Here is a 22,620-nt window from a genome sequence, read left to right as displayed (position 1 = left end):
TTGTAATGAATATTCGAGACCGATCATACAATTTTCTATAATTATTTAACTTAGTATTCTATTTTAAATGGAAGTAAACCTACTTATATTCTAATGAACAATTGTACTAATATGCTAATATAATTCACTAAATAGTAAATAATAGCGAAATCCAAAACTATTAACCTATATATATAGTATATATATATTTTTTTTACGATTTCAGCCCCATTTTAACAGCTATAAGCTTCAAATTTCACCAACTGCTTACGTGAATAGCATATATTGATGTCTGAAAAAATCATTGAGATCGGTGGTATACATAGTATATATCTCATACAACCGATTGTTCAGATAAGAAACTTTGCGCAATTTCTACCCCGTTTTAACAGTTAGAAGCTTCAAATTTCACAAAATGCTTACGTATATAGCATATATTGTTGTCTGAAAAAATCATAGAGATCGGTGGTATATATATTATATACTTCATATAAACTGTCATTTTGACCCCTTTTTTACGGCTAGAAGCTTCAAAATTCATCAAATTTCATCAAATAGTTACGTTTACGTCATATATTTTTGAAATACGTGATTCGTAGTCATAGTTTTTACATGCAGACCACAAAAAACGTGAAGCTTTGCATCCTCACACAGATTACCTACCTATTTTTTATTTTATATTTATCTTAAAAATCGTTTAGATATGTTCAAATTTCACCAAATGCTTACGTGTATAGCATATATTGTTGTCTGAGAAAATCATAGATACCGGTGGTATATATAGTATATATCCCATACAACCGACTGTTGAGATAAGAAACTTTGCGAAATTTCTTCCCCATTTTAACAGTTATAAGCTTCAAATTTCACCGATTGCTTACGTATATAGTATGTATTGTTGTGTCAAAAAATCATAGAGATCGGTGATATATATAATATATATATGATGGTATATATATATATATTTTTTTTACGATTTCGGCCCCATTTTAACAGCTAGAAGCTTCAAATTTTACCAACTGCTTACGTGTATAGCATATATTGATGTCTGAAAAAATCATTGAGATCGGTGGTATACATAGTATATATCTCATACAACCGTTTGTTCAGATAAGAAACTTTGCGCAATTTCTGCCCCGTTTTAACAGTTAGAAGCTTCAAATTTCACAAAATGCTTACGTATATAGCATATATTGTTGTCTGAAAAAATCATAGAGATCGGTGGTATATATATTATATACTTCATATAAACTGTCATTTTGACCCCTTTTTTACGGCTAGAAGCTTCAAAATTCATCAAATTTCATCAAATAGTTACGTTTACGTCATATATTTTTGAAATACGTGATTCGTAGTCATAGTTTTTACATGCAGACCACAAAAAACGTGAAGCTTTGCATCCTCACACAGATTACCTACCTATTTTTTATTTTATATTTATCTTAAAAATCGTTTAGATATGTTCAAATTTCACCAAATGCTTACGTGTATAGCATATATTGTTGTCTGAGAAAATCATAGATACCGGTGGTATATATAGTATATATCCCATACAACCGACTGTTGAGATAAGAAACTTTGCGAAATTTCTTCCCCATTTTAACAGTTATAAGCTTCAAATTTCACCGATTGCTTACGTATATAGTATGTATTGTTGTGTAAAAAAATCATAGAGATCGGTGATATATATAATATATATATGATGGTATATATAATATATATATATATATTTTTTTTACGATTTCGGCCCCATTTTAACAGCTAGAAGCTTCAAATTTCACCAACTGCTTACGTGTATAGCATATATTGATGTCTGAAAAAATCATTGAGATCGGTGGTATACATAGTATATATCTCATACAACCGATTGTTCAGATAAGAAACTTTGCGCAATTTCTGCCCCGTTTTAACAGTTAGAAGCTTCAAATTTCACAAAATGCTTACGTATATAGCATATATTGTTGTCTAAAAAAATCATAGAGATCGGTGGTATATATATTATATATTTCATATAAACTGTCATTTTGACCCCTTTTTTACGGCTAGAAGCTTCAAAATTCATCAAATTTCATCAAATAGTTACGTTTACGTTATATATTTTTGAAATACGTGATCCGTAGTCATAGTTTTTACATGCAGACCACAAAAAACGTGAAGCTTTGCATCCTCACAGATTACCTACCTATTTTTTATTTTATATTTATCTTAAAAATCGTTTAGATATGTTCAAATTTCACCAAATGCTTACGTGTATAGCATATATTGTTGTCTGAAAAAATCATTGAGATCGGTGGTATATATAGTATATATCTCATACAACCGATTGTTCAGTTAAGAAACTTTGCGCAATTTCTGCCCCTTTTTAACAGCTAGACGCTTCAAATTTCACCATATGCTTACGTATATAGCATATATTGTTGTCTGAAATAATCATAGAGATCGGTGGTATATATATTATATACCCCATATAAACTCTAATTTTTGCCCCCTTTTTACGGCTAGAAGCTTCAAAATTCATCAAATTTCATCAAATAGTTACGTTTACGTCATATATTGTTGAAATACGTGATTCGTAGTCATAGTTTTTACACGCAGACCACAAAAAACCTGAAACTTTGCATCCTCACACAAAGTACCTACCTGTTTTTTATTTTATATTTATCTTCAAAATCGTTAAGGTATGTAGATCTGTTCACTATATATTTCTTATCTTATAGATCCGATTATTCGGAGATTACGAACGGGATAAGATTATTTTTCAGCCCCATTCATGAAAGGTATGAAGTCTTCGGCACAGCCGAAGACAGTCCCGTTCTTACTTGTTTTTATTTATATTTCTTTAATACGAATTACCAAGAAAAAGTTTTTAGAATCAATTTTGCAAAGTTTTTATTGACAAAAGTAATGAATTATATTTTTAAGAGTAAATTTTTGAAGGTGTATGAAGATACGCAATTTTTTTTTTATTGCAACATATTTAAATAAAAAAAATGTGTTTTTAATTAAGAGGTATCCGTTGTTTTGTTTTATACTAAAACTTTTTTTTTAATTCGATATCTTGAAAAATATGATAAAAAATTTATTGGGGTAGAAAACTACCCCACGAATGTAGTTAGGTAAGTACATATAGCGAATGTAGTTGAGGGCTAGCATAGGCGGTTTTAAGCCATAAGGGATACCGGGCTCACTCCTAGTATATAAACCTTGTATAAGGTACATAAAGTACACCATACGCCTTGTAATTACGCCTTATTGTAGGCTTATTTACGTTACAAATAAACCTTATCCCTAAGGTAAACAAAAATAAAAAAATTAACTTAAACGGGATACATGACAAATAAAGCCCAACTAAAGTCTATAAATTTTCATAATATTTTTAAGGAAACTGGATATTATTGTTATTCAAAAAATCAGGTCGCCGATAGAAGTAGTTTCAATAAGTAAATCTACTTTTTATCGTTTCAGAAAATCCTTTAAAGACGTAAATCCTATATTTCTCACTGTCTGAGGAGATTTATTTCCAGTTTTTGGTATACTGCCTTCTTATATTTCCTACACTCTGAAGAGAGCCGACTCTAAACGACATCTGGGAAATTGCATTTGGCAAATGAATTCTCTGTGATGGCCGAACCACTGTCGAGGAGTGACTCGGTTAATAAACCTTCAAAAGTACTTTTAATGTTACTTGTCTTGTAACTTGAACATAGTAACTAAGGAATCGAATTTGGAAATAACAATCCCGGGATCCCGGAAGCTTTCAGGACTATCCAGGACTTTGTATTTTGGTTAAAAAAAAATTATGTAACGTGTGTATACGAGTAGGGTAATTGTCATAATTTACAGCAGACGCGCCATTTGACCTATATTGATATTTCTGGGAGCGTATTGGCAGTCGATCTGTTGTAAATTGTTACCTTGAAAAATATCTGTTTCCTTCGAAAGCGGATCATTTAAATTTGAAACGTGGTTTCAATTTGAAACTTAAAAAAATTAACCACTTAAAGATATTTAAATTTGCAATATTACCTCCCTTAAAAATACCGAAAAATCACCCCAATGCTATAATCTGAGCAGCAGATTAAAAAATGTAAAGTAGGTGAAAAGTTTAAGTATTCGGTCAAAAAGTTTAAATATTCGCTAATCCTTTCTAGAGGGACGATAATTCGGTTTCCGAAAAGCTAAACGCGTAAACCTGTAATCTAAATAAAATCATAAAGTTTTAAAATTTAATTAATTTCCGGACTGGGACTCGCAATCAAAACAAGAATGGGAGCTACATCATCAACTTCACCCTGGAGAGCTCGCAGGCCTCAGCTTGGTTGCAGAGACAAAATTTTGAGCGATGCAACATTTATATAAGTGGATTATGCTTAAAACCTTTAAAAAAAAAAAGAATATATTGACTTTATTTCTAGTCAAGAGTCACGAGAAATTCAAAGTTCTTGTTGTTGTTGTAGCGATAAGGTCACTCCCCAAAGGCCTTGGGGAGTGTTATGGATGTTGATGCAGATCCGGTACGTTCTGGTAACAAGCGCCATTAAGGTACTAGCCCGATCACCTCGGGAACGATTTGGTATGACCAAATGAAACCTTCTAGGCCATCCCGCCCTAGGGGAACTTGTGGTTACAAGAGCCTCGGCTGTTAAGAAAACAGGATTCGCCACGGGTAAGTGAGGATGACAATTGGGTTGGAAAAGCTATATCTATATATATAAAAAGAAGTGTACATTTTGATAGTCACTCCATAACTCGAGAACGGCTCGACAGATTGCCAATTTTTAGGAAAGATACAGGAAGGAGAGATGATGGCGAAAAAAATCGATCCAACCTATTATAAGTTAATTTCATTGACAGCATACAAATGTTAAACAGATGAACCTGTCCAAATGCAAATGTTTGTCAATCACTTTCTTCTGATGGTAACTATTGTTCACGCCTGCCTTTCCAACATATCTTCGTTAAGTTAATAATTTGCATACATACAAACACACACTCCCACTCATTGCACTCATTCATGATTTTGTTGTACAACGTAACGTCACCGTCTTCGCTTTTGTTTTTCGCTTTTTTTATCATTTTGCTATTATCGCATATTCCTCAATGCACTCCCACTCACTCCCACTCCCACTGCAGCAACATAATGCACACTCACCTGCACTAATATTACTTTGCATATATACTCTTCGCACTCATCGCTTATTTTGTCAACATTAAATAGCAGGACTTTTCCATGGAAAATTCCTAAACATAAATTCTGCTGCCTAAATTAAATTTTTCTTAGCATGTAAGATCATTGAATTTGTAATCGTCATAGAGTTACGACAAAATAAAGCCATATAAAATAAATTTCGTTTGCCTATTGATTTGGCATATACATAGATGTAGAAAACGCTCTACATTTCTCCAACTATTATTAATTTAAAAAGTGATTTTAAGTGTGTTCAGTGCAAGAAAACATAGTTAAAAAAGATTTTTTCCATAATTTCATCATATGCATCAAAATGCCACCAACAAGACGACCAACTATAGGTTACCAGTACGCGTAATTCTACCTATAGATTTAATCAAAGGAGAGCGCAAAGTGTAGAGGAACGCTCACAACAAAACCAAGTACAACAATTACGAAACGCACGTCGTCATAGATCGACAGATCCAAATCCATTAAATCCAGCATCGAGACGAACGACACGACTTTCACGTCGTGTTGTGCAAGAGATGGAATACGGTGCTTTCGCTTACAATAGCGAAAATTCTCAAGTTGGAACGCCAAATATTTGTTTATCTTTGCACCGAACGAAAAAACCAAAAATACTGTGTAGCCACTTGCATTACAATAAGATACAATAATAAAATGTTTTAAGCGAAAATTTCAACAAATATGTGTACAAAATTCAATTCCATTTAGAGAACAATAAACTAAATTGTCAACAAACAAAACAGAAAAAATAAAGCAACATTCAATCGATCTCGGGCGTTACAACGTACGCCAGGTAAAGCTAGTATATATATATGCCTGTGGTATATATATATATATATAGCGCTGGCAACCCCATGAAAGGCGTGCGCTACACAGCCCCTTGAATCATTTTGGCATTTTAGTCGCTTTTTACCACAGGCATACCTGCCGCGAGTATATTCTAAGCCCCCAACCCAAGTTCCTCTCAACTTACAATACCCAACTAGTTTTGCCGCGAAATGAACAGAGTATAGTCGTCACAGTCTGGAAAAATTTTAATTAAATAAATTAAGAACAGTGCTGCTCAAGTTTTTTTTATATTGAAGTGCAAATCGAAATACATGCACAAAATTAGTATATGCACTGATATTTTTTTTTGTATTTAAAAAATAAAAATTTAATTTTTAAATGTTCAAAAAGCTCAAAAGTTTTAATATATCGATTCCTTGAAACATTTCGAAAATCACAATACTCAAGAGCGATTCAATTTAATTCTCAAAATCCAGCCCAACAACTTCACACAGTAATTAAATTTGCATGCAGATCATATCCAATAATTTTTTTTTACGATATGTGAATTAAACTGAGTCTAAAAAGGGCTAAGCCACGCCCGTTTCTTGAAATTTTGAATCGATGCTGCTGGCGAGCCAATTGTTAGTCCTAATACAATATTTGAACGAGTTCGCTTCATTAATATCTAATCTATGCAAAGTTTCAGCAACTGCTCGAGCCTTAACTCAGAAATGGTTGAGACCACGAAAAAGTACTTCAGCCTGGACATGTGGAGAATTTCATGATGTTCAACTTCGGACTGAGTGCAGGGGTCTCGAACATCTCAAGACGCGCACATGCGAGTTATCATGACTTAATACCATTAACTTAATGTCAAAATAAAGGCGTATACAGTATTTCCCGCTTATATGCACCTCAGTTATAAGCATTTTCCGGTTATAAGCACTACAAAAATTGTAAAAGAAGTTCCCCTGCTTCAATGTACACAAAAAATCACGATATAAGCACCCGCTTATAAGCATTTCCCGCTTAAAAGCACCGATTTTTTTCTAAAGTTTTGTAATTTTCCCACTTATAAGCACTGAATAAAAAAAATCAATTTTAAATCTTCTCACATACGAATTTATTTGGCTTCTAACTAAATTTACTGTATTAACCATATTACTATTCATTTATCGATTTTATGCATTCTTGCCTGCTACAGAGAATCTACTCACGAACATAAAATCGTAGAAGCCTTCCCAGGACAAAATTCACTAATAGAAGAATCGTCCGATGATGAACCTCCTAGTAGTGTTGCAGATAGTATTCCAAGTCATAAGGAAGTCATTGATTCCATTGATACTATCCGTAGGGCTCTTATGCCTTCAAATAAATTTATGCTGGAGATCGACAAAATTGGGCAATACTATTTCGAACTCCATAAATTGAATATTCAGTGGAAAATTACAAACTTTTTTAAAAATAATTAACGAATTCGTACATGCATCATATTCAGTACTTATATGTACGTACATATATAGAACCCAATGATTGATAAAAATTCAGTATAACTGTTAATGTATTGATCTTTGTACACTTGAAATTATTTGTTTTGAATAAATGAATTCTTAGTTATTCCATTTTAAATTATTTGTATTAGAGGCACTGGTAATTGGGGATTTCAACAGTTAGTGCTATAGTGGATTTGGATATAAGCACAGTCAGTATTTATAAGCGGGCTTTCTATATAAGCACTCCCCGCTTATAAGCACGGATTTTCGTGCATTTTCTACGGTGCTTATATCCGGGAAATAATGTACATGTTTCCAAGTCTTATCTCAAATTCCGAGTAAAAACATTTAAATCGTTGGAGTAATTTTAATTTTCTTAATGAATCGATTTTGATTACAAATTTTTATATATAGGACCGATCTCTTCAATTTTTTCAGACAACAATATATGCCATATACGTAAGCACTTGGTGAAATTTAAAGCCTCTAGCTGTATGGGATTTATACTATTACTAGAAGACCCGGCAGACGTTGTCCTGCCCTAAATTTGGCCAATCTGCATACATTTTAATAAGCTTTTTCCGTCTGACCACATTTTGGCCTATATCCCGAGACCATAGTCACTCAGGGGTATGAAAATTACCCTCTAATAAAGCACTCATCAACAGCTTACATTTGATATCCACATTTTATAAACACATTTTAGGGGTACCCGGGTCCTCGTTTTCGCCTATATCTCGAGACCCTAGTCACCCAGGGGTATGAAAATTACCCTCTACTAAAGCTCTCATCAACAGCTTTCATTCGATATCAATATTCTATAAACACATTCTAGGTGTACCCGGGTCCACTTTTTGGCATATAGCTCGAGACCCTAGTCACCCAAGGGTATGAAAATTACCCTCTACTAAAGCACTCATCAACAGCTTTAATCTGATATCAATATTCTATAAACAGATTCTAGGGGTAACCGGGTCCATTTTTTGGCCTATATTTCGAGACCCTAGTCACCCAAGGGCATGAGAATTACCCTCTACTAAAGCACTCATCAACAGCTTTAATCTGATATCAATATTCTATAAACAGATTCTAGGGGTACCGGGGTCCACGTTTTGGCCTATATCTCGAGACCCTAGTCACCCAAGGGTATGAGAATTACCCTCTACTAAAGCACTCATCAACAGCTTTAATCCGATATCAATATTCTATAACCAGATTCTAGGGGTACCCGGGTCCACTTTTTGGCCTATATCTCGAGACCCTAGTCACCCAGGGGTATGAAAATCACCCTCTACTAAAGCTCTCATCAACAGCTTTCATTCGATATCAATATTCTATAAACACATTCTAGGTGTACCCGGGTCCACGTTTTGGCATATAGCTCGAGACCCTAGTCACCAAAGGGTATGAGAATTACCCTCTACTAAAGCACTCATCAACAGCTTTAATCTGATATCAATATTCTATAAACAGATTCTAGGGGTACCCGGGTCCACTTTTTGGCCTATATCTCGAGACCCTAGTCACCCGGGGATATGAAAATTACCCTCTAATAAAGCACTCATCAACAGCTTTCATTTGATATCCACATTCTATAAACACATTCTAGGGGTACCGGGCTCCACGTTTTGGCCTATATCTCGAGACCCTAGTCACCCAAGGGTATGAGAATTAACCTCTACTAAAGCACTCATCAACAGCTTTAATCTGATATCAATATTCTATAAACAGATTCTAGGGGTACCCGGGTCCACTTTTTGGCCTATATCTCGAGACCCTAGTCACCCAGGGGTATAAAAATTACCCTCTACTAAAGCTCTCATCAACAGCTTTCATTCGATATCAATATTCTATAAACACATTCTAGGTGTACCCGGGTCCACTTTTTGGCATATAGCTCGAGACCCTAGTCACCCAAGAGTATGAGAATTACCCTCTACTAAAGCACTCATCAACAGCTTTAATCTGATATCAATATTCTATAAACAGATTCTAGGGGTACCCGGGTCCACTTTTTGGCCTATAGCTCGAGACCTTAGTCACCCAGGGGTATGAAAATTACCCCCTACTAAAGCACTCGTCAACAGCTTTCATCTGATAGCCATATTCTATACACACATTCTAGAGGTACCCAGGTCCACGTTTTGGCCTATATCTCGAGACCCAAGTCACCCAGGGGTATGAAAATTACCCTCTACTAAAGCACTCATCAAGAGCTTTCATTTGATATGCATATTCTAGGGGTACCCGGGTCCACATTTTGGCCTATATCTCGGGACCCTAGTCACCCAGGGGTATGAAAATTACCCTCTACTAAAGCACTCACCAACAGCTTTTATTTGATATCCATATTCTATAAACACACCCTATTGGTACCCGGGTCCACGTTTTGGCCTATATCTCGAGACCCTAGTCACCCAGGGGTATGAAAATTACCCTCTACTAAAGCACTCATCAACAGATTTTATTTGATATTCTATAAACACACCCTAGGGGTACCCGGGTCCACGTTTTGGCCTATATCTCGAGACCCTAGTCACCCAGGGGTATGAAAATTACCCTCTACTAAAGCACTCATAAACAGCTTTCATATGATATCCATATTCTATAAACACACTCTAGGGGTACCCGGGTCCACGTTTTGGCCTATATCTCGAGGAAATATGCTGTTTTGAGTATTTTCCCGGCAAGTATTCGAATTTTTCTCACCTTTTAAGCCTTCCCTAGACCTCCACGAATAATTCAAGACCAAGATAAGATAAATCCGTTCAGCCGTTCTCGAGTTTTAGCGAGACTAACGAACAGCAATTCATTTTTATATATATAGATACGATCGATCTATAAATTTTTTTCAGACAACAATGAATGCCGATACGTAAGCATTCGGTTGTATGGGGATATTTGCTATAGTGGTTCGATCCGGCCGGTTCCGACAAATGTCTAATCGGACACCTTAATATACCCGATCACCAAATTTTATGAAGATACATATCGCATCAATTGAAGGACTAGTTTGCATACAAACAGACTGATGGAAATGGCTAATTCAACTCAGCTCTTCATCCTGATCATTCCGTCATATCTATTGGTTGTTCTACCTCTTCTCCTTTAAGGGCTTACAATTTTGAGATTCGTGAGAAACTTAATATGCCATTTCATTTTCATGAAAGGTATAAAAATTACATATGTGAAAAAGTTCCTTTTTTCACCAAAGCAGAAAAATCGTCGAAAATCTTCATCGAGTTCCTGCAACAGCAATGCGCGAAAGTTTATAAATCTAATATTTATATTTTCATACCATTTGTTTTTTTTTGCGTTACTAATGTATACTAAATTTTTTTTTTACTACGGCGTTAATGATCATTCAGTATGAGTATGATTAGTGGATCGTAAGGGAAACGAGAAAATTTATGAAATGAGTTGGTATTAGGAATGTGTGTAGATTTTTTTCGTTATTAATATTTATTAATATGTACTTATTTAGCAACATACATTTAAAACGCAAAAAATAATCAAATATTTTAGGTTTCATTTAAAATGATTAATTTCTCTGTTTTAATAATATTTCACCTTTTTAAATATCACGCACTCTTAAATAAGTTTGTAAGACTGCTTTTAGTATGCTGCTCCGATTCCATATCGCTCCTCGTATATACAAAGAAATTTAGTACGGAAAAACCACTTATATGTTTAAGTTCCTTTCGTTAGCAGCTAGTAAGATTATTTAGATATAAATAAAATGTATTGTTAATTAGATTGTTGTAAGGGTCTGATATTCAGTTGGTGTTTGTTTTTGTAATTGGGACTTCTCACAAACATCTGAGAAGTCATGGAGGGTGGGTTAAGTGCGATAAATTATATATAGGCAGTAGAACCGCGGGACAAAGGCAAAGTAGTGCTGTGTCACCTTTGTTAACATTCGCTGGCCATTTTAAGTGTTTGAATTATTGTTTGTTCAACGAATCCACATAAGTGGCTGAAGGTCTAGCTAGATGCACACGGGCAAACACCGACAAACTACTTCTAGCCATCAGGTAATCTTGGTACAACTTTAAAACAATTGTCAGCTAATAGTTAGTATACCAGTAAAGTTCCATAACAATCTGCAAGGCAGATGAGTTTTAACTGAGAAGCTTTTCATTGCAGAAATACACTCAGAGTGTTTCCCAAATCACTGCAGAGGGGTGAACCCACTTAGAAAACTTTTTTTCTTATTGAACTCGAGTTTACTTTTCTTGTCGAAGAACTGGGTTCGAAACCCAATGAGACCCATTAAATTCAAGGGGGTTTGTCCGATCAACGGCTACCTTGGGAAACCCATCAAGGTTATTTCTATCACGAAGCATTTTTCAGTAAAAATTATTTGTCATACATTTTCTTGAAAAAATTACAAGCAGCAACTACAAATCGGCTTTTGGTAAATATAAAGACTTTATTTAATAATTAAAGTATAATAAAAACAAGTAAGGAAGGTTAAGTTCGGGTGTAACCGAACATTACATACTCAGTTGAGAGCTATGGTGGCAGCATAAGGGAAAATAACCATGTAGGAAAATGAACCGAGGGAAACCCTGGAATGTGCTTGTATGACATGTGTATCAAATGAAAGGCATTAAAGAGTATTTTATGAGGGAGTGGGCCATAGTTCTATAGGTGGACGCCATTTAGGGATATAGCCATAAAGGTGGATCAGGGTTGACTCTAGAATGCGTTTGTACGATATGGGTATCAAATTAAAGGTATTAATGAGTACTTCAGCCTGGACATGTGGAGAATTTCATGATGTTCAACTTCGGACTGAGTGCAGGGGTCTCGAACATCTCAAGACGCGCACATGCGAGTTATCATGACTTAATACCATTAACTTAATGTCAAAATAAAGGCGTATACAGTATTTCCCGCTTATATGCACCTCAGTTATAAGCATTTTCCGGTTATAAGCACTACAAAAATTGTAAAAGAAGTTCCCCTGCTTCAATGTACACAAAAAATCACGATATAAGCACCCGCTTATAAGCATTTCCCGCTTAAAAGCACCGATTTTTTTCTAAAGTTTTGTAATTTTCCCACTTCTAAGCACTGAATAAAAAAAATCAATTTTAAATCTTCTCACATACGAATTTATTTGGCTTCTAACTAAATTTACTGTATTAACCATATTACTATTCATTTATCGATTTTATGCATTCTTGCCTGCTACAGAGAATCTACTCACGAACATAAAATCGTAGAAGCCTTCCCAGGACAAAATTCAATAATAGAAGAATCGTCCGATGATGAACCTCCTAGTAGTGTTGCAGATAGTATTCCAAGTCATAAGGAAGTCATTGATTCCATTGATACTATCCGTAGGGCTCTTATGCCTTCAAATAAATTTATGCTGGAGATCGACAAAATTGGGCAATACTATTTCGAACTCCATAAATTGAATATTCAGTGAAAAATTACAAACTTTTTTTAAAAATAATTAACGAATTCGTACATGCATCATATTCAGTACTTATATGTACGTACATATATAGAACCCAATGATTGATAAAAATTCAGGATAACTGTTAATGTATTGATCTTTGTACACTTGAAATTATTTGTTTTGAATAAATGAATTCTTAGTTATTCCATTTTAAATTATTTGTATTAGAGGCACTGGTAATTGGGGATTTCAACAGTTAGTGCTATAGTGGATTTGGATATAAGCACAGTCAGTATTTATAAGCGGGCTTTCTATATAAGCACTCCCCGCTTATAAGCACGGATTTTCGTGCATTTTCTACGGTGCTTATATCCGGGAAATAATGTACATGTTTCCAAGTCTTATCTCAAATTCCGAGTAAAAACATTTAAATCGTTGGAGTAATTTTAATTTTCTTAATGAATCGATTTTGATTACAAATTTTTATATATAGGACCGATCTCTTCAATTTTTTCAGACAACAATATATGCCATATACGTAAGCATTTGGTGAAATTTAAAGCCTCTAGCTGTATGGGATTTATACTATTACTAGAAGACCCGGCAGACGTTGTCCTGCCCTAAATTTGGCCAATCTGCATACATTTTAATAAGCTTTTTCCGTCTGACCACATTTTGGCCTATATCCCGAGACCATAGTCACCCAGGGGTATGAAAATTACCCTCTAATAAAGCACTCATCAACAGCTTACATTTGATATCCACATTTTATAAACACATTTTAGGGGTACCCGGGTCCTCGTTTTCGCCTATATCTCGAGACCCTAGTCACCCAGGGGTATGAAAATTACCCTCTACTAAAGCTCTCATCAACAGCTTTCATTCGATATCAATATTCTATAAACACATTCTAGGTGTACCCGGGTCCACTTTTTGGCATATAGCTCGAGACCCTAGTCACCCAAGGGTATGAAAATTACCCTCTACTAAAGCACTCATCAACAGCTTTAATCTGATATCAATATTCTATAAACAGATTCTAGGGGTAACCGGGTCCATTTTTTGGCCTATATCTCGAGACCTTAGTCACCCAAGGGCATGAGAATTACCCTCTACTAAAGCACTCATCAACAGCTTTAATCTGATATCAATATTCTATAAACAGATTCTAGGGGTACCGGGGTCCACGTTTTGGCCTATATCTCGAGACCCTAGTCACCCAAGGGTATGAGAATTACCCTCTACTAAAGCACTCATCAACAGCTTTAATCCGATATCAATATTCTATAACCAGATTCTAGGGGTACCCGGGTCCACTTTTTGGCCTATATCTCGAGACCCTAGTCACCCAGGGGTATGAAAATTACCCTCTACTAAAGCTCTCATCAACAGCTTTCATTCGATATCAATATTCTATAAACACATTCTAGGTGTACCCGGGTCCACGTTTTGGCATATAGCTCGAGACCCTAGTCACCCAAGGGTATGAGAATTACCTCCTACTAAAGCACTCATCAACAGCTTTAATCTGATATCAATATTCTATAAACAGATTCTAGGGGTACCCGGGTCCACTTTTTGGCCTATATCTCGAGACCCTAGTCACCCAGGGATATGAAAATTACCCTCTAATAAAGCACTCATCAACAGCTTTCATTTGATATCCACATTCTATAAACACATTCTAGGGGTACCGGGGTCCACGTTTTGGCCTATATCTCGAGACCCTAGTCACCCAAGGGTATGAGAATTACCCTCTACTAAAGCACTCATCAACAGCTTTAATCTGATATCAATATTCTATAAACAGATTCTAGGGGTACCCGGGTCCACTTTTTGGCCTATATCTCGAGACCCTAGTCACCCAGGGGTATGAAAATTACCCTCTACTAAAGCTCTCATCAACAGCTTTCATTCGATATCAATATTCTATAAACACATTCTAGGTGTACCCGGGTCCACTTTTTGGCATATAGCTCGAGACCCTAGTCACCCAAGGGTATGAGAATTACCCTCTACTAAAGCACTCATCAACAGCTTTAATCTGATATCAATATTCTATAAACAGATTCTAGGGGTACCCGGGTCCACTTTTTGGCCTATAGCTCGAGACCCTAGTCACCCAGGGGTATGAAAATTACCCCCTACTAAAGCACTCGTCAACAGCTTTCATCTGATAGCCATATTCTATACACACATTCTAGAGGTACCCAGGTCCACGTTTTGGCCTATATCTCGAGACCCAAGTCACCCAGGGGTATGAAAATTACCCTCTACTAAAGCACTCATCAAGAGCTTTCATTTGATATGCATATTCTAGGGGTACCCGGGTCCACGTTTTGGCCTATATCTCGGGACCCTAGTCACCCAGGGGTATGAAAATTACCCTCTACTAAAGCACTCACCAACAGCTTTTATTTGATATCCATATTCTATAAACACACCCTGTTGGTACCCGGGTCCACGTTTTGGCCTATATCTCGAGACCCTAGTCACCCAGGGGTATGAAAATTACCCTCTACTAAAGCACTCATCAACAGATTTTATTTGATATTCTATAAGCACACCCTAGGGGTACCCGGGTCCACGTTTTGGCCTATATCTCGAGACCCTAGTCACCCAGGGGTATGAAAATTACCCTCTACTAAAGCACTCATAAACAGCTTTCATATGATATCCATATTCTATAAACACACTCTAGGGGTACCCGGGTCCACGTTTTGGCCTATATCTCGAGGAAATATGCTGTTTTGAGTATTTTCCCGGCAAGTATTCGAATTTTTCTCACCTTTTAAACCTTCCCTAGACCTCCACGAATAATTCAAGACCAAGATAAGATAAATCCGTTCAGTCGTTCTCGAGTTTTAGCGAGACTAACGAACAGCAATTCATTTTTATATATATAGATACGATCGATCTATAAATTTTTTTCAGACAACAATGAATGCCTATACGTAAGCATTCGGTTGTATGGGGATATTTGCTATAGTGGTTCGATCCGGCCGGTTCCGACAAATGTCTAATCGGACACCTTAATATACCCGCTCACCAAATTTTATGAAGATACATATCGCATCAATTGAAGGACTAGTTTGCATACAAACAGACTGATGGAAATGGCTAATTCAACTCAGCTCTTCATCCTGATCATTCCGGTATATCTATTGGTTGTTCTACCTCTTCTCCTTTAAGGGCTTACAATTTTGAGATTCGTGAGAAACTTAATATGCCATTTCATTTTCATGAAAGGTATAAAAATTACGTATGTGAAAAAGTTCCTTTTTTCACCAAAGCAGAAAAATCGTCGAAAATCTTCATCGAGTTCCTGCAACAGCAATGCGCGAAAGTTTATAAATCTAATATTTATATTTTCATACCATTTGTTTTTTTTTGCGTTACTAATGTATACTAAATTTTTTTTTTTTACTACGGCGTTAATGATCATTCAGTATGAGTATGATTAGTGGATCGTAAGGGAAACGAGAAAATTTATGAAATGAGTTGGTATTAGGAATGTGTGTAGATTTTTTTCGTTATTAATATTTATTAATATGTACTTATTTAGCAACATACATTTAAAACGCAAAAAATAATCAAATATTTTAGGTTTGATTTAAAATGATTAATTTCTCTGTTTTAATAATATTTCACCTTTTTAAATATCACGCACTCTTAAATAAGTTTGTAAGACTGCTTTTAGTATGCTGCTCCGATTCCATATCGCTCCTCGTATATACAAAGAAATTTAGTACGGAGAAACCACTTATATGTTTAAGTTCCTTTCGTTAGCAGCTAGTAAGATTATTTAGATATAAATAAAATGTATTGTTAATTAGATTGTTGTAAGGGTCTGATATTCAGTTGGTGTTTGTTTTTGTAATTGGGACTTCTCACAAACATCTGAGAAGTCATGGAGGGTGGGTTAAATGCGATAAATTATATATAGGCAGTAGAACCGCGGGACAAAGGCAAAGTAGTGCTGTGTCACCTTTGTTAACATTCGCTGGCCATTTTAAGTGTTTGAATTATTGTTTGTTCAACGAATCCACATAAGTGGCTGAAGGTCTAGCTAGATGCACACGGGCAAACACCGACAAACTACTTCTAGCCATCAGGTAATCTTGGTACAACTTTAAAACAATTGTCAGCTAATAGTTAGTATACCAGTAAAGTTCCATAACAATCTGCAAGGCAGATGAGTTTTAACTGAGAAGCTTTTCATTGCAGAAATACACTCAGAGTGTTTCCCAAATCACTGCAGAGGGGTGAACCCACTTAGAAAACTTTTTTTCTTATTGAAAAAAACTTTTTTCTGAATTTTGTGTTTCTTTGCCCGGGGCTTAACCCAAGGATCTTTGGTGTAGAAGGCGAACCACGCTACCTACACACCACAGCGGCCTCCTTTTGGCCACATGAAATAAGCCTTTTATAAGCAAATATTTTTTTGGTGCTTGTTTATGTACAAATGTATCTATTTGTATAAGGGATAATTTCTCGAACGCACTTTTTGCACGCCTGAGCAGCATCAGTATGTTTTCGCTTATTACCATTATATGTCGAAGTGACAAGCAACAAAAAAAGCGTGGGTTCGGATGGAAGGAAACACCACATACCCGGAAACTTCCTACTTATATAAAAAAACTCAAGGTTTGGTTAGGTTTAACCGACTGATCCGGAAAAATTTCACCTAAAACTAAATGCGTTGAGGCTTTCTTCGCTCTCTCCGCCTAGTTTACTTTTCTTGTCGAAGAACTGGGTTCGAAACCCAATGAGACCCATTAAATTCAAGAGGGTTTGTCCGATCAACGGCTACCTTGGGAAACCCATCAAGGTTATTTCTATCACGAAGAATTTTTCAGTAAAAATTATTTGTCATACATTTTCTTGAAAAAATTACAAGCAGCAACTACAAATCGGCTTTTGGTAAATATAAAGACTTTATTTAATAATTAAAGTATAATAAAAACAAGTAAGGAAGGTTAAGTTCGGGTGTAACCGAACATTACATACTCAGTTGAGAGCTATGGTGACAGCATAAGGGAAAATAACCATGTAGGAAAATGAACCGAGGGAAACCCTGGAATGTGCTTGTATGACATGTGTATCAAATGAAAGGCATTAAAGAGTATTTTATGAGGGAGTGGGCCATAGTTCTATAGGTGGACGCCATTTAGGGATATAGCCATAAAGGTGGATCAGGGTTGACTCTAGAATGCGTTTGTACGATATGGGTATCAAATTAAAGGTATTAATGAGGGTTTTAAAAGGGAGTTTGGTTGTTGCCTTTTCGAGATATCGCCATAAAGGTGGACCAGGGGTGACTATAATGCGTTTGTACGATATGGGTATCAAATGAAAGGTGTTAATGAGTATTTTAAAAGGGAGTAATCCTTAGTTCCATAGGTGGACGCCGTTTCGAGATATCGCCACAAAGGTGGACCAGGGGCGACCCTAGAATTTGTTTGTACAATATGGGCATCAAACGAAAGGTGTTAATGAGTATTTTAAAAGGGAGTGGGCCTTAGTTCTATAGGTGGATGCCGTTTCGAAATATCGCCATAAAGGCGGACCAGGGGTGACTCTAGAATGTGTTTGTACGATATGGGTATCAAATTAAAGGTATTAATGAGGGTTTTAAAAGGGAGTGGTGGTTGTTGTATAGGTGGTCGCCTTTTCGAGATATCGCCATAAAGGTGGACCAGGGGTGACTCTAGAATGCGTTTGTACGATATGGGTATCAAATGAAAGGTGTTAGTGAGTATTTTAAAAGAGAGTAATCCTTAGTTCCATAGGTGGACGCCGTTTCGAGATATCGCCACAAAGGTGGACCAGGGGCGACCCTAGAATTTGTTTGTACAATATGGGCATCAAACGAATGGTGTTAATGAGTATTTTAAAAGGGAGTGGGCTTTAGTTCTATAGGTGGATGCCGTTTCGAAATATCGCCGTAAAGGTGGACCAGGGGTGACTCTAGAATGTGTTTGTAAGATATGGGTATCAAATTAAAGGTATTAATGAGGGTTTTAAAAGGGAGTGGTGGTTGTTGTATAGGTGGTCGCCTTTTCGAGATATCGCCATAAAGGTGGACCAGGTGTGACTCTAGAATGCGTTTGTACGATATGGGTATCAAATGAAAGGTGTTAATGAGTATTTTAAAAGGGAGTAATCCTTAGTTCCATATGTGGACGCCGTTTCGAGATATCGCCATAAAGGTGGATCAGGGGTGACCCTAGAATTTGTTTGTACAATATGGGTATCAAAAGAAAGGTGTTAATGAGCATTTTAAAAGGGAGTAATCCTTAGTTCCATAGGTGGACGCCGTTTCGAGATATCGCCATAAAAGTGGACCAGGGGTGACCCTAGAATTTGTTTGCACAATATGGGCATCAAACGAAAGGTGTTAATGAGTATTTTAAAAGGGAGTGGGCCTTAGTTCTATAAGTGGACGCCGTTTCGAAATATCGCCATAAAGGTGGACCAGGTGTGACTCTAGAATGTGTTTGTACGATATGGGTATCAAATGAAAGGTGTTAATGAGTATTTTAAAAGGCAGTAATCCTTAGTTCCATAGGTGGACGCCGTTTCGAGATATCGCCATAAAGGTGGGCTAGAGGTAACTCTAGAATTCGTTTGTGCAATATGGGTATCAAACGAAAGGAGTTAATGAATATTTTAAAATGGAGTGGGCCTTAGTTCTATAGGTGGACGCCTTTTCGAGGTATCGCAATAAAGGTGGACCAGGGGTGACTCTAGACTTTGTTTGCACGATATGGGTATCAAATGAAAGGTGTTAATGCGTATTTTTAAAAGGGAGTGGGCCTTAGTTCTATAGGTGGACGCCTTTTCGAGATATCGCCATAAAGGTGGACCAGGGGTGACTCTGGAATGAGTTTGTACGATATGGGTATCAAATTAAAGGTATTAATGAGAGTTTTAAAAGGGAGTGGTGGTAGTGGTATATGTGAAGGCGTTTTCCAGATATCGACCAAAATGTGGACCAGGGTGACCCAGAACATCATCTGCTGGATACCGCTAATTTATTTATATATGTAATACCTGCCAAGATTTTAAGTGTTTTTTATTTCGCCCTGCAGAACTTTTTCATTTTCTTCTACTTAGTATGGTAGGTGTCACAACCATTTTATAAAGTTTTTTCTAAAGTTATATTTCGCGTCAACAGACCAATCCAATTACCATGTTTCATCCCTTTTTTCGTATTTGGTATAGAATTATGGCATTTTTTTCATTTTTCGTAATTTTCGATATCGAAAAAGTGGACGTGGTCATAGTCGGATTTCGTTCATTTTTCATACCAAGATAAAATGAGTTCAAGTAAGCACGTGAACTAAGTTCATTAAAGATATGTCGATTTTTGCTCAAGTTATCGGGTTAACGGCCATGCGGAAGGACAGACGGACGACTGTGTATAAAAACTGGGCGTGGCATCAACCGATTTCGCCCATTTTCAGAGAAAACAGTTAACGTCATAAAATCTATGCACCTACCAAATTTCAAAAGGATTGGTTAATTTTTGTTCTACTTATGGCGTTAAAAGTATCCTAGACAAATTAAATGAAAAAGGGCGGAGCCACGCCCATTTCGAATTTTTCTTTTATTTTTGTATTTTGTTGCACCATATCATTACTGGAGTTGAATGTTGACATAATTTACTTATATACTGTAAAGATATTAAATTTTTTGTTAAAATTTTACTTAAAAAATTTTTTTTTAAAGTGGGCGTGGTCCTTCTCCGATTTTGGTAATTTTTATTAAGCGTACATATAGTAATAGCAGTAACGTTCCTGCCAAATTTCATAATGATATCTTCAACGACTGCCAAATTACAGCTTGCAAAAGTTTTAAATTACCTTCTTTTAAAAGTGGGCGGTGCCACGCCCATTGTCCAAAATTTTACTAATTTTCTATTCTGCGTCATAAGTTCAACTCATCTACCAAGTTTCGTCACTGTATCGGTCTTTTGTAATGAATTATCGCACTTTTTCGGTTTTTCGAAATTTTCGATATCGAAAAAGTGGGCGTGGTTATAGTCCGATATTGTTCATTTTAAATAGCGATCTGGGATGAGTGCTCAGGAACCTACATACCAAATTTCATCAAGATACCTCAAAATTTACTCAAGTTATCGTGTTAACGGACGGACGGACGGGCGGACGGACATGGCTCAATCAAATTTTTTTTCGATCCTGATTATTTTGATATATGGAAGTCTATATCTATCTCGATTCCTTTATATATGTACAACCAACCGTTATCCAATCAAACTTAATATACTCTGTGAGCTCTGCTCAACTGAGTATAAAAATGAAGCCAATTATGTATGCGTGCCGGTATTTAATATATTTTTGGACAAATTTGAACTTAATAGAAATATTTAATTTAAAAAAAATCGTGCGCGAGTTTATTTAATGTTTTACAGCGTTCCGCGTCGTTTTTAATAAAACTATGATAATTAAAAGTTATTGTGCATATCAAGTATTTATGGTGTACGATGTTCCTTCAATAAAACTATAGCAGTCAAAAGTTTTTTATATATTTATAATAAGTACAGTTTAGTTTTTATCAATGATTAGCATAACTGGAGTCCTAAAATCCTAAAAACTACGCCGACAGCAGCATTGCTTGCCATTCTACACATCCTGCCTAAAGACCACATGGCCAAAAATATCGTGTTTGCCACTGCAACAAGGCTTAAGGCCTCGGGGCAGCTGGAGTGCAGGCTGTATGGCCATAGCAGCATAGCGCCATTTAAATCGGGCAAACGGAATATATGGTCCCGTGCTTGACCTTCGAAAGAGATCTGGGGCCACAATTGAGCGGGAGGGTTGGAGCCAGGGTGCAGAAATGGCAGAATATACTACACACGTATATACCGACGGTTCCAAATTAACGGTAGGGGTCGGGTCTGCTATTTACTGTGTCGATCCAGAAATAAGTAGATCCTCCAGATTACTTTCAGAAGGAATTTATAGCCGGGAAGAAAGAAGCGGACCCTTTGGAAGAAGCGTGCTTAAGCTGCAGTCGCGTCAAAATGTATTGATAATCAGGCGGCGATTAAGGCAATAACCTCATACAGTACTTCATCAAAAAGTGTTCTGAAATGGAAAGAAGCATTGGAAAAACTTCGCTCACGTCGAACCATACATCTGTAAGAGGCTCCCGGTTATAAACGGGTAAGACGGTAACGAAAAGGCCGATGAATGAGCAAAGGAGGGGGTGCAGCACTCGCCGAATCGACGATAGACGTCCCAATCCGTTTGGGAGAAATCAAAAGGAGACAGGAATTGCATATGATCCAGCAAGCGGGTAATATTTCTAAGATCATGTGCAAGTCCTAGGGTACTAGACTCATAAAGTGGCTCATATTTCTAAACGGAGAAGACTTAAGGCTCATGTTTCAGTTCCGCGTCCTCATTTTCACGAAGACCGGTATAATCTAAAATTACCTTCGGTGTAAACGTGTTGTGCTGAAGAAAACAGACTTTCGTCCATGTCCTACTTTAAATGCATACTTACGAATATCCCAAACGTTTTCAGCAGGAAAGAAGTTACGGTAATCGACCTGTAGTCTTTCGGGTAAAATTACATATTTTTTAAATCGAACACGAACCTTTGATAGAAAAACGAACCGAATTATCTTCCAAGTGTGTGGCACAAGATTCTTATGCTCCCTTCATCCTATAATCCATCTGTACTCCGGCGATTTAAACTTGGAAACCACTAGATGGATGGTATTATTCACTTATCCT

At 36.4% G+C, this 22,620-nt stretch overlaps 2 protein-coding genes across 13 annotated transcripts in view; one reads left to right on the top strand and one right to left on the bottom strand.

Moving 5' to 3' along the window:
• LOC137236681 (adenosylhomocysteinase-like) overlaps positions 1-22,620 on the top strand; it is a 505,973-nt gene that overhangs the window by 168,906 nt on the left and 314,447 nt on the right. The gene's annotated exons all lie outside the window — the stretch shown is intronic.
• LOC137236677 (putative fatty acyl-CoA reductase CG5065) overlaps positions 1-22,620 on the bottom strand; it is a 176,938-nt gene that overhangs the window by 65,097 nt on the left and 89,221 nt on the right. For 3 of the 11 annotated variants that reach the window (XM_067759564.1, XM_067759562.1, XM_067759563.1), the window contains exon 2: positions 11,011-11,151. The exons of the other annotated variants lie outside the window; for them this stretch is intronic. The gene's annotated coding sequence lies outside the window, so the exon portion shown is untranslated. The remainder of the gene's footprint in view (positions 1-11,010; positions 11,152-22,620) is intronic. 11 annotated transcript variants of the gene reach the window in all.

Source organism: Eurosta solidaginis, chromosome 1 (genome assembly GCF_040869045.1).
Source record: "Eurosta solidaginis isolate ZX-2024a chromosome 1, ASM4086904v1, whole genome shotgun sequence".
Classification (NCBI taxonomy): Eukaryota; Metazoa; Arthropoda; class Insecta; order Diptera; family Tephritidae; genus Eurosta; species Eurosta solidaginis.
This window is presented reverse-complemented; position numbering and strand designations above follow the sequence as displayed.